Here is a 19,623-nt window from a genome sequence, read left to right as displayed (position 1 = left end):
CTGCACTCCAATGGGGTTTGTGAAGTGCAGGTGACTTATCTCCATCTCCATGCCCTCTGTTCCAAGGAATTGTTGCATAATAAGGACAGATGCCAACTGTATACCTGTATCTTCATGAAAATATGCATGCAGTCTTTCTGACTAAACATCCTGCTTTCAGAGGTCAACACAGCTGGAAGTGGACACACAAAAGAATTAGGGGAAAAAAGTGGCAAATGATAAAAAATGGAAAATAAAAAGTGGATTGGAAGGTTCTTCCTTTAGTAATTTGAAAAGTTTCCTTATTTATGTCTCAGGGTTTAACAGGTGTGAGCATTTTTATTGGACTGAATAGCAGCTACGCTGATCTTGAATCCTGTTTTTGGAAGATTTTCTGCATTTTTCAACATTTAGAACTGAAATACTAAACCTACTCTCCGAAATAGCATTTCAACCTTGCTGCTTAAGAGTTTAGGACCTCTATCTGGCATTCCGTGAATACCTTGAGGCTTCTAAAATTTCGACCTGACCTGTTCTGTGGTTGGCTCCCTGTTTTGGGAGGCATTTAATGAGTATGTGTTTGCCACAAGGGATGGGTTGAGAAAAAAGCTGAGCTGATGCTTTTAAGGCGGGGTAACGTTGACGGGTTTCTAATGCATTCCAAGGGGATTGTTGACTTGGCTTATTTTGAACTCAGGGATATACACCTTTACCTTGAAAGTATTGCTGTTGTCCTCACAAAATATGGCTTGTACAGAACAACCAAAGGGCAACAAATCCCCACTGGGTCAATAAATAAAATTTGATCATTAAAGAGTCACATTTTGAAGAAGCTGATATAAGCTTTTCGCTATCCTGTTGAGTCCTTATCTCATGTACTGCATATGTATTTTTATCTTTATTGCCCTGTTTTGACTTACTCACCAGCATCCTGGAGTGGTATTTAAATGCAAGCACAACAAATGACTGCGATCCACAAGAAGATAACAATTCGCGTTGATTAGTAGCATGTCAGTCACTAAATGGAGCAGGCAATACGTTCTCTGTTAGATACTAGTTCAATACATTTTCAGTCTTAAAGGGACCAAAGAGAATTATAAAGAAAAAGAGAAAATATCCATCCATCCATCCATCCATCCATCCATCCATCCATCCATCCATCCATCCATCCATCCATCCATCCATCCATCCATCCATCCATTTTCTTCCGCTTATCCGGGGTCGGGTCGCGGGGGCAGCAGCTTCAGAAGGGAGGCCCAGACTTCCCTCTCCCCAGCCACTTCTTCCAGATCCTCCGGGGGAATCCCAAGGCGTTCCCAGGCCAGCCGAGAGACATAGTCCCTCCAGCGTGTCCTGGGTCTTCCCCGAGGCCTCCTCCCGGTGGGACGTGCCCGGAACACCTCACCAGGGAGGCGACCAGGAGGCATCCTGACCAGGTGCCCGAGCCACCTCAACTGGCTCCTCTCGACGTGGAGGAGCAGCGGCTCTACTCTGAGAAAATAAATATGCCCACAAAACAGGATAACTGCGATACTATTTTAATGGGGCGTTCCCTCCTGACGTCACTGTCCATATATGGAATGTGTGAGTGCCGTTTTCAACTTTCAGTTCACAAAGTAGAAGAGAAAAAGTGATATTTTCTGTTCTGAAAAACGTAGAACAACACATTTAGATAAACAGTAAGCTATGCCTTTTCGGTTTCTTACACAGTGTGGAGACTTCATTATAAACAAACACTGAAATTTGTTTGGACCAATGAGAAAACAAGTTTGACTAAATGGAGTCAAAATTAGTTTTGACCAGGAGTCTGTCTGACTCACTTCAGTTCAATGAGGAACAAAATATCACTCTTTTTTGCAATCAAATTGGTGATTTTACAGAAGTTCAAAAAGTAAAATGAAACAAGAAAAAAAAAATAGTGTATAGTATAGTTTTCCTCAAATCCCTTCCAGATAAGAGATGCCCCTAGTGGGGATTAAATTAACTTTAGATTTTAACATTTTAGGACTATTTGCTGTGGTTCCAGGAAACAGGGTAACGAAGTGATTTGGCATGTTGTTTTTGGCATGAAAAACAACAAACCCTCTCCAGTTTGTGAGAAAGGCTCAAAAGGAAATGTATAAAATCGCCACAAGCCTCCACCTGTTCCAGCAAAGAAAGGTGATTACACTGTGGGTGACCCTTTCAACATTCTGCTGAAAACTATTTTTAATCTAGTCAGTCTCACCCAAACTTATAACATTTTACAGCTTTTAATTTTTATAATATATTATCTTTTGAATTACATAAGGCAACATAAACAGGAAACTATGTCTTATTTCTCGTTCAGTGGTGGCTGGACAACTGAGAAAACTAGTGCAGGTTTCACTCACAATCTTTAAAAGATTAGTTTTGACTGATGATTTTCTGACTTATTTGTGTTAAATAAAAAAACAATTATGCAACGAATCAGTAAATCAAACTAATAATGGATAGGGGTTTTTACAGGACATAAAAGAAGAAACAAGCTTGCAAATTGCCATCGTTTTTTAAAAATACTCATCTTAACATTGCAGAGGAGACAAAATCTGGAAGTAAATACAGCCACTGCAGCTGCAAGTGATTTTTCTCTTTATGCATATTTAACCCCATTGTGGTCCTTTACAAACAGCTACTTATTTTTATTGTCTGTCTTCATGTGACAACTATTCTGCAGAGCCCTGGCTATAATGGAAAAACTGTCTTCATTAAACATGACACTCTGGAATAAACTAGACTGTCATCAACAGAATGGAGGGAAGTTTTATGATGAGAGGAGGAGGGGGAAACAGAACGCAGCATATGAACTGTGATTATCACCCACAATCGATGTTTATCTGTGCTGGGCATCTTTAAACACAAGCAGAAATTGCTTAATTTCAAGAGTGCATAGAGTTTTGTTTGTGTGAAAAATTGCATGTCCAACATTAATGAGCTAGGAAATATCCATTTTGTTCAATCTCATCTCTGGTAATTCACTCTCAGGACTGTGTAATGTGCAAACTTATTTGCAGATGTGGTCATAAGAAAGACATAAATACAATGAATGAGTTCGGTTATGCAATAGAGAGAACATTGCATGCCGCTGACTGCAACTGTTATTATTTATTATTTACATAAATATTTTAAACAGTTATGCATGTAATCAATTTCCAGGCCTGATGTAAAGTCACGGATGTGTATCGACAGCATTCACGGGCTATTTCACCCCAAGTGCATGACTATTGACGTTGTAGTCAGAAAACGGAATGGAAACCAAGAAACAAACACCGTCTGTCACAATGAGCAAGAAGACAAATACACATCTTCATCTACGCCGATGCTGTAGCCTACATTTAAATGGAGAAGTGCAATTTCAAACCTCACCTAATGTGTTTGGCGATACTTAGATGTTTACAGGCGAACGTCTGCAGTGGATGCGCTGATGAAGCAGAAAACAGTGAAACAGAGGAAGAACGGACCAACAGATTTATATGTGAAGGGAAAATCCCTCCCCAGCAGAGTGTGAAACCCCTGAGGAGGCGGAGAAGGACGGAGAGCCACATGAGCGGTTAGAGGGTCATTAAAGCAGTTTGCACGAGTGACCATGAAGTCGTTGCTGATATACGAGGCTGAACGCACAATGAGTCTGAAAGACACCAGAGGGGAGCTCTACTGTACAAATGTCTTTATACAGTGGGAGGTCTTCAGTATTTAAAGCTAGCTGGAGCTAACTTTTCGTTTAGTGCATCAATGCTAACTTTGAAAATGTTTTGTGGAGCCTTGACTGCAACTTCTTTAAAGAAGTCTGTTTGGATGTGTAGTAAGAAGCAGGAGTGGTGGGATTATGATGTGACGAGCCTCAGTTTCACAAATTTCTTTCATAATGTCATAACCATGATTTTCATACTTTATTTACTTCTAGATTTACAGAATCTGGCTTCAACTGCTGCAGAATCACGATGGATGTCTCATGTCAATGACGTACATGTTGGTTGAAATGCAACATGACCATTCGCACAAATTGGATGTTTTAGGGAGATGACAAGATCCAAACTGTCATCTGCCATGAAAAAGTCAGATTTGTTTCACATATGGGCAAAAAAGAAAAAAAAATATATCAGATTAAGATTTTTTGGTAACCAAATTCAATGAAAACTTATTTTAATTTGTAAATATTTAACAAAGCATCTAAAAGGTATTTAGTAAGATAATGAGATTTTATTAGAATCCAGTCTTAATCCATGCACACAGGCTGCAGCCAGTGTTTAAGTTTGCTCTTCTATTTCAATGTGGTCTACTAATATTTTACATCGGTCTGCTAATCCCGCATATTTAACTCCACTTCCTGCTGTAGCAGAAAGCTAATAACCAGATTTTCACTGCCTAACATGGTCTATCCCTCCTGCTCTACAGAGTTTAGCAGTTTAATGTGTTGAAAGTAACAGGAAATGGAAGCTGCTTCCAGAAACAACTCTGAGCAACAAAAAGAGGCCAGGAAGTAAAACTTAAAGACCTGATTACTCCCAGCAGATGAGTGGTTTCATTATTATAATATCGGTGTCGCCATCAAGTGTTTGGGATACCGGCTTTATTACATCCTGGGGGACGGAGTATACTCCAATCACAGTGCTTTTAATTAACGGCTTGGCAATTAATGCCACATGGAGAATTAGGTTGTATAATCGCCTTACCCCTTGGCGATTTATAAAACAAATATCAGGCAAAGCAGTGACGTGAAACAAACAACTGATTGGCCCTCGTGGCTCTGCTGCATTATTGCTCAGTGCAGACTTCGACTGGGGAATGAAACAGCTCCTGGCATCTTCCAAGTTAAAACTGGTCCACTTAAAGTTTTGTTTCTAAATAAATCAGAATTATTCAAAGCTACGGGCAGAGCAGATGGTGGAAGTTTTAAGAAATAAGAAAAGGTTTATCTCAAATTGCATGCTCACATTGCAGTTTATTTACTTACCCTCTTCTTTAGGGTGTATTTGCTTTGTATTTAAAATAAGAAACGGCTAAAGAAAAGTCCTTCTAACATCACCGACTCGCTTTACCTTTTCCTGCTGGCGTCCAATTTGCTTTGTGCAGTGGAGTGGAAATTAAGAACGATAGACCCTGTAAGTGTCGGGCTTCGGAACGCTTCTTCTAAACTGCTCTCTCCACAAACTGTGCCACTTATTTAAAGACGATGGGTACGGTGGATTAACAAGAATCCCCAACACTGCCGTCTGGAGAAATGACTTTGAGGGCTTTTTGGCAGAGTCCAGCCGTTCATTTTCCAGCACAAAACCCAGCTGAGCCTTTTGGCTGGAGGAGGAGAAATCACGCTCAGTAATTACACACAACAGCCTGATGCTGTTTCAATGCACTTGTAGTTACAGTAACAATGCTTTAGGTTTTATGTATTTGCCTCCAGTATTTTTATGCACTGTTGTTTAACGTATAAACAGAAAAAAAACAGCTTTTTGATCGTTTTAGGATGTTTTTAGTGTACTTTTTTGTTTCTTTGATCTTTAGGTTTGAAATTCTGGCTTAAATGGGATTTTAAAAAAAATCAGTAGCATGGATCACACTGGTTGTTAATAAGTAAAATGATCTAATGGTCTGGCTTGTCTGTGCTGGATTATTTCTGGGTGGAAGCTTTGCACTTTCAGAGAAGAAAAAAATTGTACATCTTTGCAAATTAGCTCAAGCTCAGAATGTCGGTCGGCATTGATTTTCAAGTCTTCCTATGGATTCTAGGTTGGATTCAAGTCTGTACTTTGATTGGACCATTTTAACCCATGAATAGGTTTTAACATCTGCCCCAGATCCAAGCCTCACACAACAGGTTTGCCTTTAATTAACCTTCATCCATCTTTCTTTTCCTGTTACTGACAAAGTAAAACATGCACACAGCATGATGCTGCCACCATCATGCTTACTGTGTATTTTATTGATTTTGATGCTGGAATTTGACAAAACGTAATGTTTATCATTTGATGACAAAGGTTTTATGATGGAAAGCACTCTGAACTGCCTTGTTGTTGAAATATGTTATACAAATAAATTTGACTTGACAGAACACTGCTTAGTCTTTTGCACATAGATCAAAATCTGATTTGGTGGCAGAGCCAGCCAAAGACATAAGCAAACTAAGCAGCTGCTTGTGGCCCCGAAGCCTTCAGCTCCCTTTGTATGTTAACACAGGTCACAGATCTAGAATTTTAACTTTTGTTTATTCAGAATGCTATTAAAATATATTTAACAGTTTTAGCATAGACAAATTAAAATATTAGAAGTTGTTTAACATTTAAATTTAGATTTAAAGACTTTGGCAACTTTACTTTGCTAAGGTACAATGAATCATCTTCAAAGTTTCTGTTGGTCACCTAAAATCTCAGTAAAATACTTTTAAGTTTGTTGTGACACGACAATATGAATAATGGTTTAAGTTTTTTTTTAATGCTTTTACAAGTTACTGTACCATAGCCAAGCTTTGGGTCTTCGTGCATGTTGGCTAATGTATGCACAGACTTTGTCTGGCACCATTTGGCACAACTGCACAGCATCAGTCCCCTGAAGCGGCTACATCTCCACTTCTCTACAGTTTAATTTGACAGTACTAAAGGTTCAAACAACATTACGACTGCCTCCTCCGCTCTTCTTGCCTTTCGTGTTGATAAGCAGAGTTAAAGTTGCCCTCCCCTGATGGTACACATCCTTTCACTTACAGACATTCAAGGTGCAGCCATGCAGAGCAACCAGCCTCTTTCAGGTAGACGGGCGATATTTTATATTTTATACCACTCCAAAGAAAGTGCAGTCCTTGCTATATGCTCACAAAAAGCAGCCACATAAACCCTTTTGGAAAAAGTCTGAAGATATTTACATAACAGGAAGCTTTTTCAACTGTATTTTATTATTTTCTTCTAGCTTAGAGACATTTTCAGTGTCGGAGGACGTAAAGAATGGAGAGTGAAAATAAAAAGCATACAGAATTCATTTAGATTAATAGTAGGGACTCAGAAGCCTGCACCTCTTCATTGTCAGGATGATTCTTCATATTTTCTGAATATGTATGAAAGCAGCACTATTAAATCCTCACAATCCATGTTCCCAGCACTACTGGCCTGCTTTCCAGCCTATATGGACCTACAGCTTCTTACCTGCCAATTTGATAAATAAAGAGGCATTTAGGAGCTAAAACGTTTCTGTCCCTCTTGATTTGCATTGTTCAGCTCCTCATTGGAGGGTTGGTTCATTCTGGCAGAATATATTTAAGCACACAACAGGGAATGTTGTATGGCAGAATAAAATACAATGTCACTCAGAAATTTTTACCTGAGATCCTTCACAGTAATTTTGAATATGTTTTTGTGTGCTTTTGTATTAGTTTATCGGAGAGGCTTACTGTCAGATTTGGTCGTTTCATAGGCGACACGATCCACGTGTCAATTTTTAACCACTTTTGGAAAATTGATCTGCTATGATGAGTAATTTTTCAGCGATAACCTGTTCAAAAAGCCAGCATTAAGTGAGTCCAGGTTAATATTTCAGAACCAGGAACCGACTCAGGAAATGTTTAGAGAATAAGTATCTTGAACTGATAAAAGCGAAATAGCTCGAGGCTTTTTGGCTACAGAAAATATATGACGCCCCCTTTAAAACAAAGATATGTTAAAGTTCACATGTAGTTTACCAGCCCAAGACTCTGAGTCACGACCTTCCTAACAGAAAGTGTCTTTAATGTCCGATAGCTTGTACTCCCCGAGGTAGATTCAACTACTGAGCTCCTCCTGTGGAAAATACATGATTTTATGAATTATGTAGTTGCTGGGTTACAGATAGGGGGAATCAAACACTGTTTTTCTGCAGAGTCTTAAGGGTTTTTGGTTGAATCTTTTTAAAGAAGGTCAGTTGCTTGGATTTCTTCCACCAAAAATATTATTTGTTTCAATGCATCAGTGCCCAGCATTGACATTTTATGTCAGGTAAGTAATACAATCAAGTATTTTTGATATCTCCACTGTACACTTTCATTGTTATTTGAAAGTTTAGCATTCTGATTTAAACTGCATGGACCTTATGTTTTGCAATCTGCATCGTGAGTCTATGCATTCTTGTAGAGGTTTTCAGAGACCTCTTTTGTTTAACTGGACAGTGGCCAGTCCAGTTTACAGATGCTTTGTTTTTATATTTCTCTTGTGTATAAAGTACGTGTATGCCAAGCATAAAATCTGTGGTGGCAGGTCGAGTTAGCAGATGTGGCTTCCACAGTCATGGATTTAGGGCAACGGCTTTGGACACCCAGGGATAACAACACCAAGGTGTTTCAGACACATGTCCTATAGGGGATTCTTATCAGGTCCTCCACATTGCCTGCACTGGATGGTAGATGGTTTTAGACTTAGTGTGTTTGTTGTGTGTTTGAGTCAGTTCTGAGACTCTCCGTTTTACTTAACACCTCAGAAAACGGTGGTGTGTTTAGATCCGCTGTTATTTCCAGATTAGATTGGTGAAAGAGCACCGACCTCACAGCTGTTTTAATGTTGCTTTTTGCAGTTTGGGTGAAGAAACCTGTGGAGGTTCAGACCTCTACAAATAGAATAAGAACATGATTTTCCTCAATATTTCACTTACGCTACTTGTACATTTAGGAAATAGAAGTAGGACTTGTTCTTCCTCACTTTGACCTAGAACAGGTGCAGTTAAAGATTACCAAACTCTAAGTTTGTTTCCCCATTCTGCACATTTTCTTTTGAATAAAGGAGGCATGTTGCTCTGGAGGGGATTGAGGAAAGCTTAACCAACCTTCTTACAAATTTGCCCACTGCATTAATGAGGAGAGTCTAACAACGATGTAATAAGGCCAGGCTACAGCAATAGTAATTTGTTTGTCATTAATTATTCAGTGTCGCCACTAGCTGTGAGTTGCATTCTGGAGCTCTAAATGATGGACCCTGTTAATGTTTTGGTATATATTTAAAGTGGACAACAAGATATGTGTTAGAACAGCTCATTATTGGCAGACTTCAGCCATAACATGGAAAAAATCCCATGTAATACTGGCAAGAACAGGGTGTACTTTTCCCAGCCAATTTAAATGACATCTCTAAAAGTAAAAAAAAAAAGAAAAAAATCTTAGTGGGTGCAGATTCTTAAACAGAAAATGATCCTCCAGTTAAAGGGTTTTCAGTGCATCCTATTCTGCTGTAAGCGAGACTCCAGCTGAGTTTATGAGCTTTAACAAAGTGAGAGTTTTGCTACAGATTGGGTCATTTCAGCACTTCCTGTTTTGGGAAAATAACAGCTTTAACAACATAATCCCTCTGTCTAGGCTATCAACCTGTTATCTACTTCAGGGGCTTGCAAAAGTTTCACACCTGTGAATCTTTACATTTTGTCACATTACACATTTTAAACCTTAATGTATTTTATTCAGATATTATAAGACAGATCAAAAGAAGGTGGTGAATAATTGTGATGAAGAATAATTGTTCTGTACAAACAAGCTCAGGCTCAATCAGATTGGACAGAGAGCATCTGCAAGTATTGCCACAGCACTGGACTTTGACTTGACCATTTTAACACAAGAATATTCCTAGATGTGGGCCATTCCATTATAACTCTGGTTGTACATTTAGTGGGTTTTTTTCCTACTTGAATTGTGCCACTGATGGTGGCAGCATATTGCAGTAGCTCTGTTGTGTTTGTTGATTTTCCAGACACAGATTTAGGGAGGAGCGGCAAAAGCAAATGAGGCAGATTAGCAGTGCTTGCCAGAAACTGATGGTGTTATCCAGACAAACTACTGTGAAATATTGTCTCTCCTCCTGCCTGGTGTTATGATAGTCATGAGACTCTCAAACAACAGCAATCTTTAGGTAGAGGATTCTTAAAACTCCTTGAAGGTGCAGTATGTAACTTTGGTGACAGTATAATATGAGACAGAAGCTGTGAGAAAAAACAGAGATCCTCTGCCTTCACCTTCAGAAATTCAATACTCTTTCAGAAACAAATAGAGCCAGGAAGAGGGTCTTGGTGCTGTCGATCATGCTTGTGTATACTCTACTCACACCTTCCCACTTTCTCTCTGCTATGCCACACCTGGTTCACCATGACATAGCATGCTATGAATGCTCAAACTAGTTAAGCATGGCCACTGATGACTGCGAATAAGCAGATTTCCTAGAACTGCAAGTCTTTTTTCCTCCATTCTGGCTGCAATCAACCTAAAGCTTCTAAGGTCGATTGCAGCATCTATTAGAATCAAGTCTTGGTGGACTTACCCTTGTGCCATACCTGAAAGTTTAAAGATTATTAATATGTCTGGAAGGCACTGTACTTCCTAAACATTACGATAACCTACTGTGGTCTTTTTGAGTTAACTGAGGCCTCCAGTCAAACCATTTGAGAAGGACAGGGAGTGAGTTTAGTGTCATATATCTTTCACAATGACATTTGGCTACCGGCAAGGGGAAGTCACATCAGAGAGTTGCAGGGTTTCATGCAACAAGCTTGCTGACTCTATGCACTGTAAGATCTATTGACAAGGACACCAGCACCCATGATTTAAACAAACAGACATCATACCACAGGGCCTAATTTAGCGGCAGGCATTTAAATGTTCTCTCCACAGAGCTGTGCAGCTGCAGCCTTGTTGCACCTTGGTAGCAGGCGGGAGGTTTTGGCTTCAATTCAGACGACAGCAGTTCCAGAAAACGGCTTCATACTCACACTGTGAGATAAGGCGAAGCTACCACTTCAGCTGCCACGAATTTGCCAAACACAACCCAGCCCTCCCTGCTGCTCCTCTTCATAGGATGGCCTCCGGTTCAGGTTCTGTTAAAATGTTCTTTACACAAGCAATTCCCCCTTCTTTGCAGCACTAACGTCCTAAGATGGGTTTTGAATTTTTTTTGGGAAGCGGAGTGAGAAATTAAGTTACACTAGCATGCAAATGTTGGCACACCACCAGATAGGAGTTTGCAAAGAACTCAGTGAGAAAAATAAAGAGGAGATTCCCAAAAGGTTAAAAGTTTAGCGATGGAACTGTATTTGTACTAACACTGTAGCATTTATTTTATTTTTCACAGCCTCTAGAGTACAGAAACAGGAACCAAAGAAGTGATGCTTTAGATGCTTCTGACCTGCCAAAAGAAAAACAGAAACTGGAAATCAAACTTGCATAAAATATGAATTTGGCAGGCTGATCTGTATTCTGTTAGCTGAGTAAAAGCACCCTCATAAAATCTTCCAGGACCAGGAAATGTAACCTCAAGATAAAAAAGGTAACATTGCTGCAGAATGCGGAGTTTCAACAACACATGGATCCAAGTATTTATTCATTCATTGAAGTCAAATTTATGGTAGAACACCATGAATTTATAATGAAATATGAGATCTGGAGCAGTTCTTTTTAGCAATTGTTTCTGTATAAGTAATTAGGTTGAAAGTTAACCAATCATACATTTAAGTATGATTGGGTGCAATCTCTAATGATCCATTGAGACGATTAAAAAAAGAAGTATTAATACTTTATTAGCTTTTTCATACCCCTGGCAGAGATTTAAAATTATTAACAAAGCCAACTGCCTGTCACATTTCCTATCAGAAACAACCTTCTGGGTTCAAAGAAAATACATCTGCGTATTTACAATATATGACAGGAAGTGGTAGGCACACTTCTGCTAAAAAGTGGAGCCAAGTTTGCATTCAGCATTTTGGCAGTTTTGCGAACTTTGGAAATGATTAGTACACAGTTTCCCCTAATTTAAAGTTTTCCAGATACATTTTCAAGCTCTAATTTACGTTGATGATTTGTAAACCTTCAGATAAAGTTTGATTTCTGTGTTGAAGTTCTGATTATTGACTGTTATTTTGAAGAGGAAGACGCAGCAGTTCTGCTTCCTCTCATGTTCTTTCAAACAACATATGAACAAAATAAAACATGATCAGTAGAGAATGAAATTAAAATATAAATACAATATCTAAGGGCATCACAGATCATGTAAATTATGTACAAATTAAATTGGCACTAGAGGGTTGTAGTCTCTTAATGACATTTATAATTTGAATTGAAATTAGTGCTTTAGCATTAGCATCTGCTAACTACCCTGTCGATGTAGTGCTTTAGCTTTGTGGAATTAAAGTTTATAATTAGTGCTTTGGGATTAGTGTAATTAACTTTTTAGTGAGAATGTTAGTTAAAACTTCCTTAATTTCACCAGACCAAAGGAAAACAAACATTTTTATACACCAAGCTACACGACAAGATAACAAGCAATATAGGACTAACTTTGAAATTCATTCTGGTTGATGTTTACAACAAAGCAAGCTATCGCATGTTGATGCATCTAAACATCAGTTTTTTCTTTTTAAAATTCTTTCACAAAGACTAGATTACGGCTAGTAATTTGACAAGCGCACAAACAAGGCTAAATGCAGAACAATTTGCAATGCAAAGTGCAAACAAAGCTATCCCCGCTAATACGATGTTGTTGTGCATGAAGAGGGAAGCTAATAAAGTCATGTAATGTGGCGAGCACTGCATCCTGAAAGCATAATGCAAATATTTACCTTTCCTCTACTGCAAAGCACCGTTAACCAAATTTGCACATCATTTACATATAAAAAACTTCAGGAGATAACGCTTAAACTGGAGAAAGAAGAGGAGAAAATAAGGTCACCTAATTCAAACCCTGAGAGATTTTTTTTTTCTTGTTTCTTAAGGGAAGGAAGCTTGAGCATAAAACACAATTTGCTTGCTGTGCTTACACCTGTTTATTCCTTATCTTTACAGCGAAAAAAACGTAAAAATCAGGATTTCATTCAGCATCTCAAGGGAGTTTACAACACTACTGATTTCTACTTACTATGGCTTCAGGCAACAACAAATATCTCCCGGTTTTGCCAGAGGCTGCATTTATGAAATTGCCTGCTGGCCACTAGCTCTTTTTGCAAATGTGCTCTGTGGATGTTCAGCAGTTTCATTACCATTTGCATATTTGTCAGCCTTTTAACTAAGTAAAGCTCAAACAAATGCACATTTAATGGCTAAAACCCTTAATGAGGAGTTGAAAAATTCATGACAAAGATGACCATTAAGGTTGAGGCCTTGCTGAGGTTATCCCTCCAGTGTGCTTCTCCAATCGCTTATTAATATACCCTTTGCATGTTTTTGACACCGGCTGTCAAAGGTACCATTTGTTCTCCTAATGAAAGAGGGATTTTACATTCTGCCAGTTCTGCAGAAAAGACAGAAGAGTGCAGGGACATTGGAGCATTTCTTGTTATTAATCCATCTCTGAGTGAAAAGGGACACGGAGACCATGACTAAAAAGCTGCAGGCAAACAAGTTGATTAATTCATCCTAACTGATATAATCACCAAACAGTCTCACAGCTTTTGGCGATATACAGCACCATCTGTGATTTTATCCTGGTTGATTATTTTGGATTTTTTTTGTCCTAAATTAACATTACATTTGAATGTAAGACTTTAAAATTTAATTCCAGTAATTAAATAAAGTCAGTGTGAAAAGCAGCTCTTTATTCAACTAAATAAGGTAAATAGCAAAATGGGCCTCAAAAATGCTTCTTTATAGATTTTCCGCTTTTGGATATGTTTTGATTTGAATTTGTAAGGTTAAAGTTTACAAAATTAGATTGGTTGGAAAAATGACAAATGATTGCCATTTTTTTTAAAGAAAAGCAAGACTTGCATTTGTTTCCCCGATTACTGTGGTACCCGCAAATAAAACTTGCTGACATTGGCTGCCTTTCGGAGTCAATTTATAAGCCAAATACGAGTGTCGCAGTAGTAGCCTTTTTAGAGGAGGTCTCAAGTATTTGTGGATTCAGGTATTCACAGAGGAATGTGGTGCTCGTTGTTAAATCTGACCACTCCTGAGTTATTTTGCACCAAAAACAGCAACACTTTACCTCAAAGCGGGAAACACTTGCAGCCGTTATTGCGCAATTCCGCTTCGCTTTCACAGACGGTGGGGACTTTGTCCAACCTTTAGCGTCACTTCGAAGGAAAGCTTAAAGAAAGGTAAGATCTGTGGACGTGATGCTAGCAAAGCTAGCTGTACAGAGACACATGTTGCATCTGCGATGAAAAAAAGTTGTCACTCATGCGCTGAATTATTGTGCGAAGGTGTTGACTGAGGTGTCTTATACTGTATATGGGACAACGCTGTGACCAAAGTCTGCATTGATATGACATTCAGGAACGATCCGATTCTTCTGGACGGATCTTTACTGATTAAATTTATTTCAGCTCTAAATATTTAATATCTAGGTGTTTTATGGGAATGTGGATCTTTCAGATCAATTTGAGAAGCAATTTTGATAGGTGAATCAAAATTTTTTGTGTCACGTAGCGCGGGGTGCTGGTCTTAGTCTTGACTTGGTCTTGACTACAACTCTGCTACGTGGCTCCTTGGTTGCATGTCCTCCCCCACTCGCCTTCTTTCCATCCCCTTCCTGTTGGATTTCTTTCAAAATAAAAGCCACCAGTGGCAAAAAAAGTGAAGTTCATGCTATGTTAGGACAGGAGATGAGATGTTTCCATCCCTGAAATTATGATGCATAGAATCACATATCCAAGTCTAAACTATGTTACAGAGAGTAAACATAATAAAAACATGCTTTATCTGTGGCATTGTTCATTAAAATGGCACATTTCTAATGTATTAAAATTAAATACGATCGGTTCACTTAATGATATTGTATTAGGGATTAGGTATTATTCAGCAAGTATGTTTACTTTTAATACTTAAGTATTTTTAAAAGTCAGTACTTTTTTACTGTTAATGTGGTAGTTTTACTTTTACTTGAGTTCATTTTTGTCTGTGTATTTGTACTTTTATTAAGTAAATTTTTTGAGTACTTTCTCCACCACTGCTGTAATGTGACAAAGTATGGAGAAGCACAATGGTTAGGAACACTTTAAAAAAACACTGTATGCTGTGAATAAAAATAGGATTAGGAATGAGAACCTTGGAGGAGGATTTCTTTACCCAGCATGTGACAAGTATTCTGCCAGCATTAAGCACCCTTTATCTGCTGCTCTCATTCGTCCTCTCGCTCCTGTTCTAACCCCTTATTTTCACCCAGAGTCGACCTCTATGCAGGAAGCACAGAAACTCAATGTGACAATCTTGGCGCCGTTGCAGGCTCAGAAGTCATTAGAGCAAAACTCGTATTTAGCACAAAGTCACCGGGAAATGAAACCCAGCCCATGTTTGTTCTATTCCAAACTAGAGAGCCTCTTCAAAGTCTTTTCGTATTTGCTTCAACCTGCTTTCCCAAACATTACCCTCCGAGGAATTCAAGCTGTCAGGACTACAGTAGTGCAGCCTTAACGGGGCAACGTCTTCTCGCAGAAATTAAACTGGAAAGCAAACAACCAGAGCTCTCCTTCCCTGTTTAATTCAAAAGCAACTCACACCTCATGTTTTTTTTTATTTCTCCCCAGCATCTTTCATAGAGAGGTGAATGGGTTGTTCCGCACGGTGTCGGCAAAAACAATAAACATGCGCAAACACGTGCATATACTTATAAATACTTAAACATGTTTGCATGCCTCCAGGGATGAGTGGCAGGGCGATCAGGCCGAGGCGACACTCAGCTGAGCTTCTTATTTTTGCGCGGACACACATCCACAGAGTTCCCGTCTCCCTCCAAGAACATTAAGAGTTTTCGCCACACCAAGGCCTTTTCCCTCCGCCACGCTCATAATCTCCCCACTCATCTCGCTCTCGTTGCATTTGTCAGCTTTGTTTTGCTGGTGAGCTGCGGCGACGGGTCCGAGCCGAGCTCATCTGTTCACCAGATTATCGGAGCGAGGAGAAATCTCGCATCTCACCTTTATTTGTCTCCCACTCCTACTCTGGCTTTCTCATCTCTTATCTCGGGGTCCAATTGACGCCGTTAATAGCTGCGTGCCTTTGCTGGAGGATTTTTTGAACTCTACTTTTGGTTGATCAAAATCATCAAGGGCAGAATATGCCAGAGACTTTAAAATACAGTATCAGTGCTCCAGTTTTCATCTCAACATGAAATGTTGAGATGAGCTTTTCAGGCTCATTTTACATACTTTCTCATGATGGTTTTTATCTTTGCATTTAAACTGCATTGAGTGTCGGGTCAAAGAGGACTTTGATTTATGAGCAGATCGATCTCTAGAGGTCATGGTTATCCCTCAAACCTTAGGACTTAAAGTGGCATTCGCATTCTGTTGAGACAAAAACAAAAATCTTGGTAATATGGAAGAACTTAGGATGTTAGCACTTCTAATTTTCATTGCAGCGTGTGTACTCTATTCTGAGCTACAGTCTGTTGTTCTCACACTGAAACCATGACCCATGCCTCTTTCTTCTAAGGCCTCCGAGAGATAATAAGCTTTGAAGTGTAAAAAAGGATTACTCTGCTTGCTGCCGCTGTTAAGATTCACATAAAGACCTGCTTTTCTTGCAAACACATTCATTATGTTCCAGAAACTAAAACAAGTATCCTAAAGACACAATAAGCCCATTTCATTTGGAAATAAATACATTTAGACACAAATAATTTTGAGGGGGGGATTTTACTGATCCACTGAATATGATGCACAGGCAAAGCTTCCTACTATATACATATACTTACTGGCCACTTTATTAAGTACTCCTGACTGCTTTAGATCTACCTTATGGTGTAGATTCAACAAGGTGTGGAAAACGTACCTCAGGGATCTTGACTTGTATTGTCATGGTGGCGTGATGCAATTGCTGCAGATTGATCCCTGCATGGTCGGACCGCCGTGTTGAAATCGGCTCGCGTGATGAAAATCACCTCATTTTGTTGTCCACCTCTTCTTGTCACAAACTTTTTGCCCCCTCTGCATGTAAAACGACACTGGAAAAAAACGAGAATAGGTTATCCAAATTAAATGGATTATTTAATTCATTGGATTATTTATTTAATCACAAATAATCCAATGAAGTTATTAAGTTAAAGAAACATAAATAATTACTTGTGGGGGGGCGGCAGGGCAGGTTGAACTTCGGTGACCTCTGGAAGTGTTTTCTTTTTTAATTTCGAAAATAATTGCGACACATCAAATTTCACTTGCCTTTGTAAATATGGGGGCGGGAGGGCACTGACTTACTTTTGATGATCTCTGGAAACATTTATTAGTATCTTTAAAATAATAGTCACAAGCAAAAAGTGTTGCTGCACAAACTAGCACAAACATAGCACCCACTTCTGACTCCAACTTTGTTAGAAGTGCGAGGCTGTTGGAGGATGGCGGGTAACTTCACTCAGCTGGACAACACTCCTGTTTTGGTACAATGACCACAAAGCCCACACAAGCAACCTATACTCACTGCATTATACCCAATATTCTTCACAAATGTAGGATCTGAAAGTTGACAAATGTAACGTTCCTATCAGGCATACATGCAAATGAAAAAGTAGCCCATATTAGACAGGAGAGCTCATTTCAGACAGAGGAATGATGTAGCTCAATTTTTAATGGTGTTTCAAATGGGAATAATCATGTAAGACTGATGGCAGATCGCGGTTAATGCTGTGCTGCCACATCAGCTTCAGCTCACCATGAGACGGGATACGAGACCGCTGAGAACGAAGGTGACTGAGAAGTGCAGCTCACCAGAAAGTCGAGCACTAAGTCTTTGTTTCTAATTTAAAAGGGATTTTTTTTTTTACTTCTTCCATGATTCATCTTCCCTCTTCAGCACCAGCTACTCTGGAACCGTGTATTTGAAGGGTTATTTAGTATCTACAGTCAGAAATGATGAACAACGCACCAGCTAAAGCGTTGATATTAGTTCTCCTTCACCTAAAACTCTGGTAAAACTCTCCTCTAACTTTGCTGTGGCAAACTTTACAGTACTATCAAAACACTATCATTCTTCTTGATAGTAGATAACCCGGCAGCATCTGTTTTATAGTGCTTTGTCCCATTTCACAATTTATTTAATATCTTTCTGTTGACATTTTTCCAGTCCTTTATTAGTCTATAATGTATATTTGGATTTTGCAATATTAAAAAAATAATAAAGAAGCCGGTCCTAGACCAGATACTATCAGCCCCAAGCCATCGATTACCAATAACCTTTAGTTTCAAAACCAGATTTCTAATCCCAATTTGAATGTTATATAAAAGATATCTGCAGAGGGAGCATGCAATAGAAGAGTTACAGCATATGTATTGGCACAAACATTTGTTCCTTCCTATCCTAAATGGGGGATCCATTTACAATCCAAAAAAACAAATCACAAACACTCATGTTTAACAGCGTTAGAAGAGATTAGGCTGACTACCTGTGGAACTGAAGATAATTGGCATCTGTGGCTTTGTTATTTTAATGGGGGTGAAAGCAGCCAGAGCTCTGTGAATCCAACAACACTCCCTAATATTACACTTTTTTTTGTTAGTTTAAATTAGCTTTGCTTATCTCCAGTAGGCTCTGTTACCACTTAGGCATTGTTTTTAAACGTGCAAAACTACCTCCAGCACCTCTCGTTTCTTTAGTTTATTTCTGTTGGTTGTTCTGTCACAGCTGGTCCCGATTAGCGATTGTTACACCTGCTCTCTTCTCTGTTCTGGTTGTTTTCAGTAATCGCTCTCTCACCTGCTGCACATAAATCAAGGGTTTCCAACTCCTGTTCTTAAGAGCCACTCCTGTGACTTTTAGGTGCATCCTTGCTCGAACACATCTGGATTAAATGAAAAGCTCATTGCTGAACTTCATGACAAGCTGAGGAAGTAATTGAGCCATTTGGTTCAGGTGTGTTCAGGTATGCTATATTGCAGTCAGTTGGAAAAAAGTGAAAAAAACCCCCCAAAAAACAAAAGAAATCTTCAGCACGGTAGAAAACTAACAGTTAATCTCTGTGAAAACAACTCAAAGAGGAAATTAAAGAACACAACGATATATTTGCAGATATTAATCTACTCTTTCAGAAGAGATGGTTGGGAATACTTAAAGACCAAAACTCTTTCAGTGTCTCACATGTTCAACACCTCATCCCTCTTCACCATGACCAACAGAATTTGAGAAATAAAAACATCTACAAGGTTATTTGTCCTGTGTCTCTGTGTGGTCCTGGATAAAAAAAACATTTGCAGTTGAACCGTATTTAAAACCAAGCAGCAAATATGTTGGAGGAAATCACTGTAAGTTAACACAACACCTTATCTAGTTATTAAGTTCAAATAAAAAAAATTTTCAGACTTAATATTACAACTCTGAGAAAAGTTGCTGTCCCTTATTAAAATTGTAATAATTGGCGAGGTCTGGTGCTAGCCAATTGAGTTCCCTAATCACAAATCACTGTCCCAAAGCAAATTTGACTGAAAAAAAACTCTGACATTTTCTGGGGAAAAAAAACTTGGAAATTCAAAAGTTTTTCAAGATAATCTCTGAGGTTATCCTCAGAAATTTTTCTAGCAAATTGTCAAAATTTTAAACGTAGAAATGCCCTTGTTTCATCTAGTACATTTCTGAAATTAATCTAAAACTTTGAGTTTTTTGGCAGACTTATTTTTTATTTTTTAATCTACAGTGGCCCTAACATGCTATTGTATCACTCTTTTATGATGAAAACGTTAAAGCAAAAAAAAAAAAGAAAAAAGAAACACGAA

At 38.7% G+C, this 19,623-nt stretch overlaps 1 long non-coding RNA gene across 1 annotated transcript in view; it reads right to left on the bottom strand.

The window, feature by feature from the left end:
* LOC145553153 (uncharacterized) overlaps positions 1–19,362 on the bottom strand; it is a 43,169-nt gene extending 23,807 nt beyond the window's left edge. Inside the window, exons 1-2 of the long non-coding RNA XR_014089399.1 lie at positions 18,611–19,362; positions 16,694–16,865 (exon numbers count right to left, since the gene is read on the bottom strand). This is a non-coding gene — a long non-coding RNA (uncharacterized LOC145553153). The remainder of the gene's footprint in view (positions 1–16,693; positions 16,866–18,610) is intronic.
* Positions 19,363–19,623: the final 261 nt, after the last annotated feature.

Source organism: Poecilia reticulata, chromosome 10, assembly GCF_904066995.2.
Source record: "Poecilia reticulata chromosome 10, P_reticulata-male-v2, whole genome shotgun sequence".
Taxonomy (NCBI): Eukaryota; Metazoa; Chordata; class Actinopteri; order Cyprinodontiformes; family Poeciliidae; genus Poecilia; species Poecilia reticulata.
The sequence above is the reverse complement of the archived record's forward strand: the minus strand, read 5'-3'. Positions and strand labels throughout refer to the sequence as shown.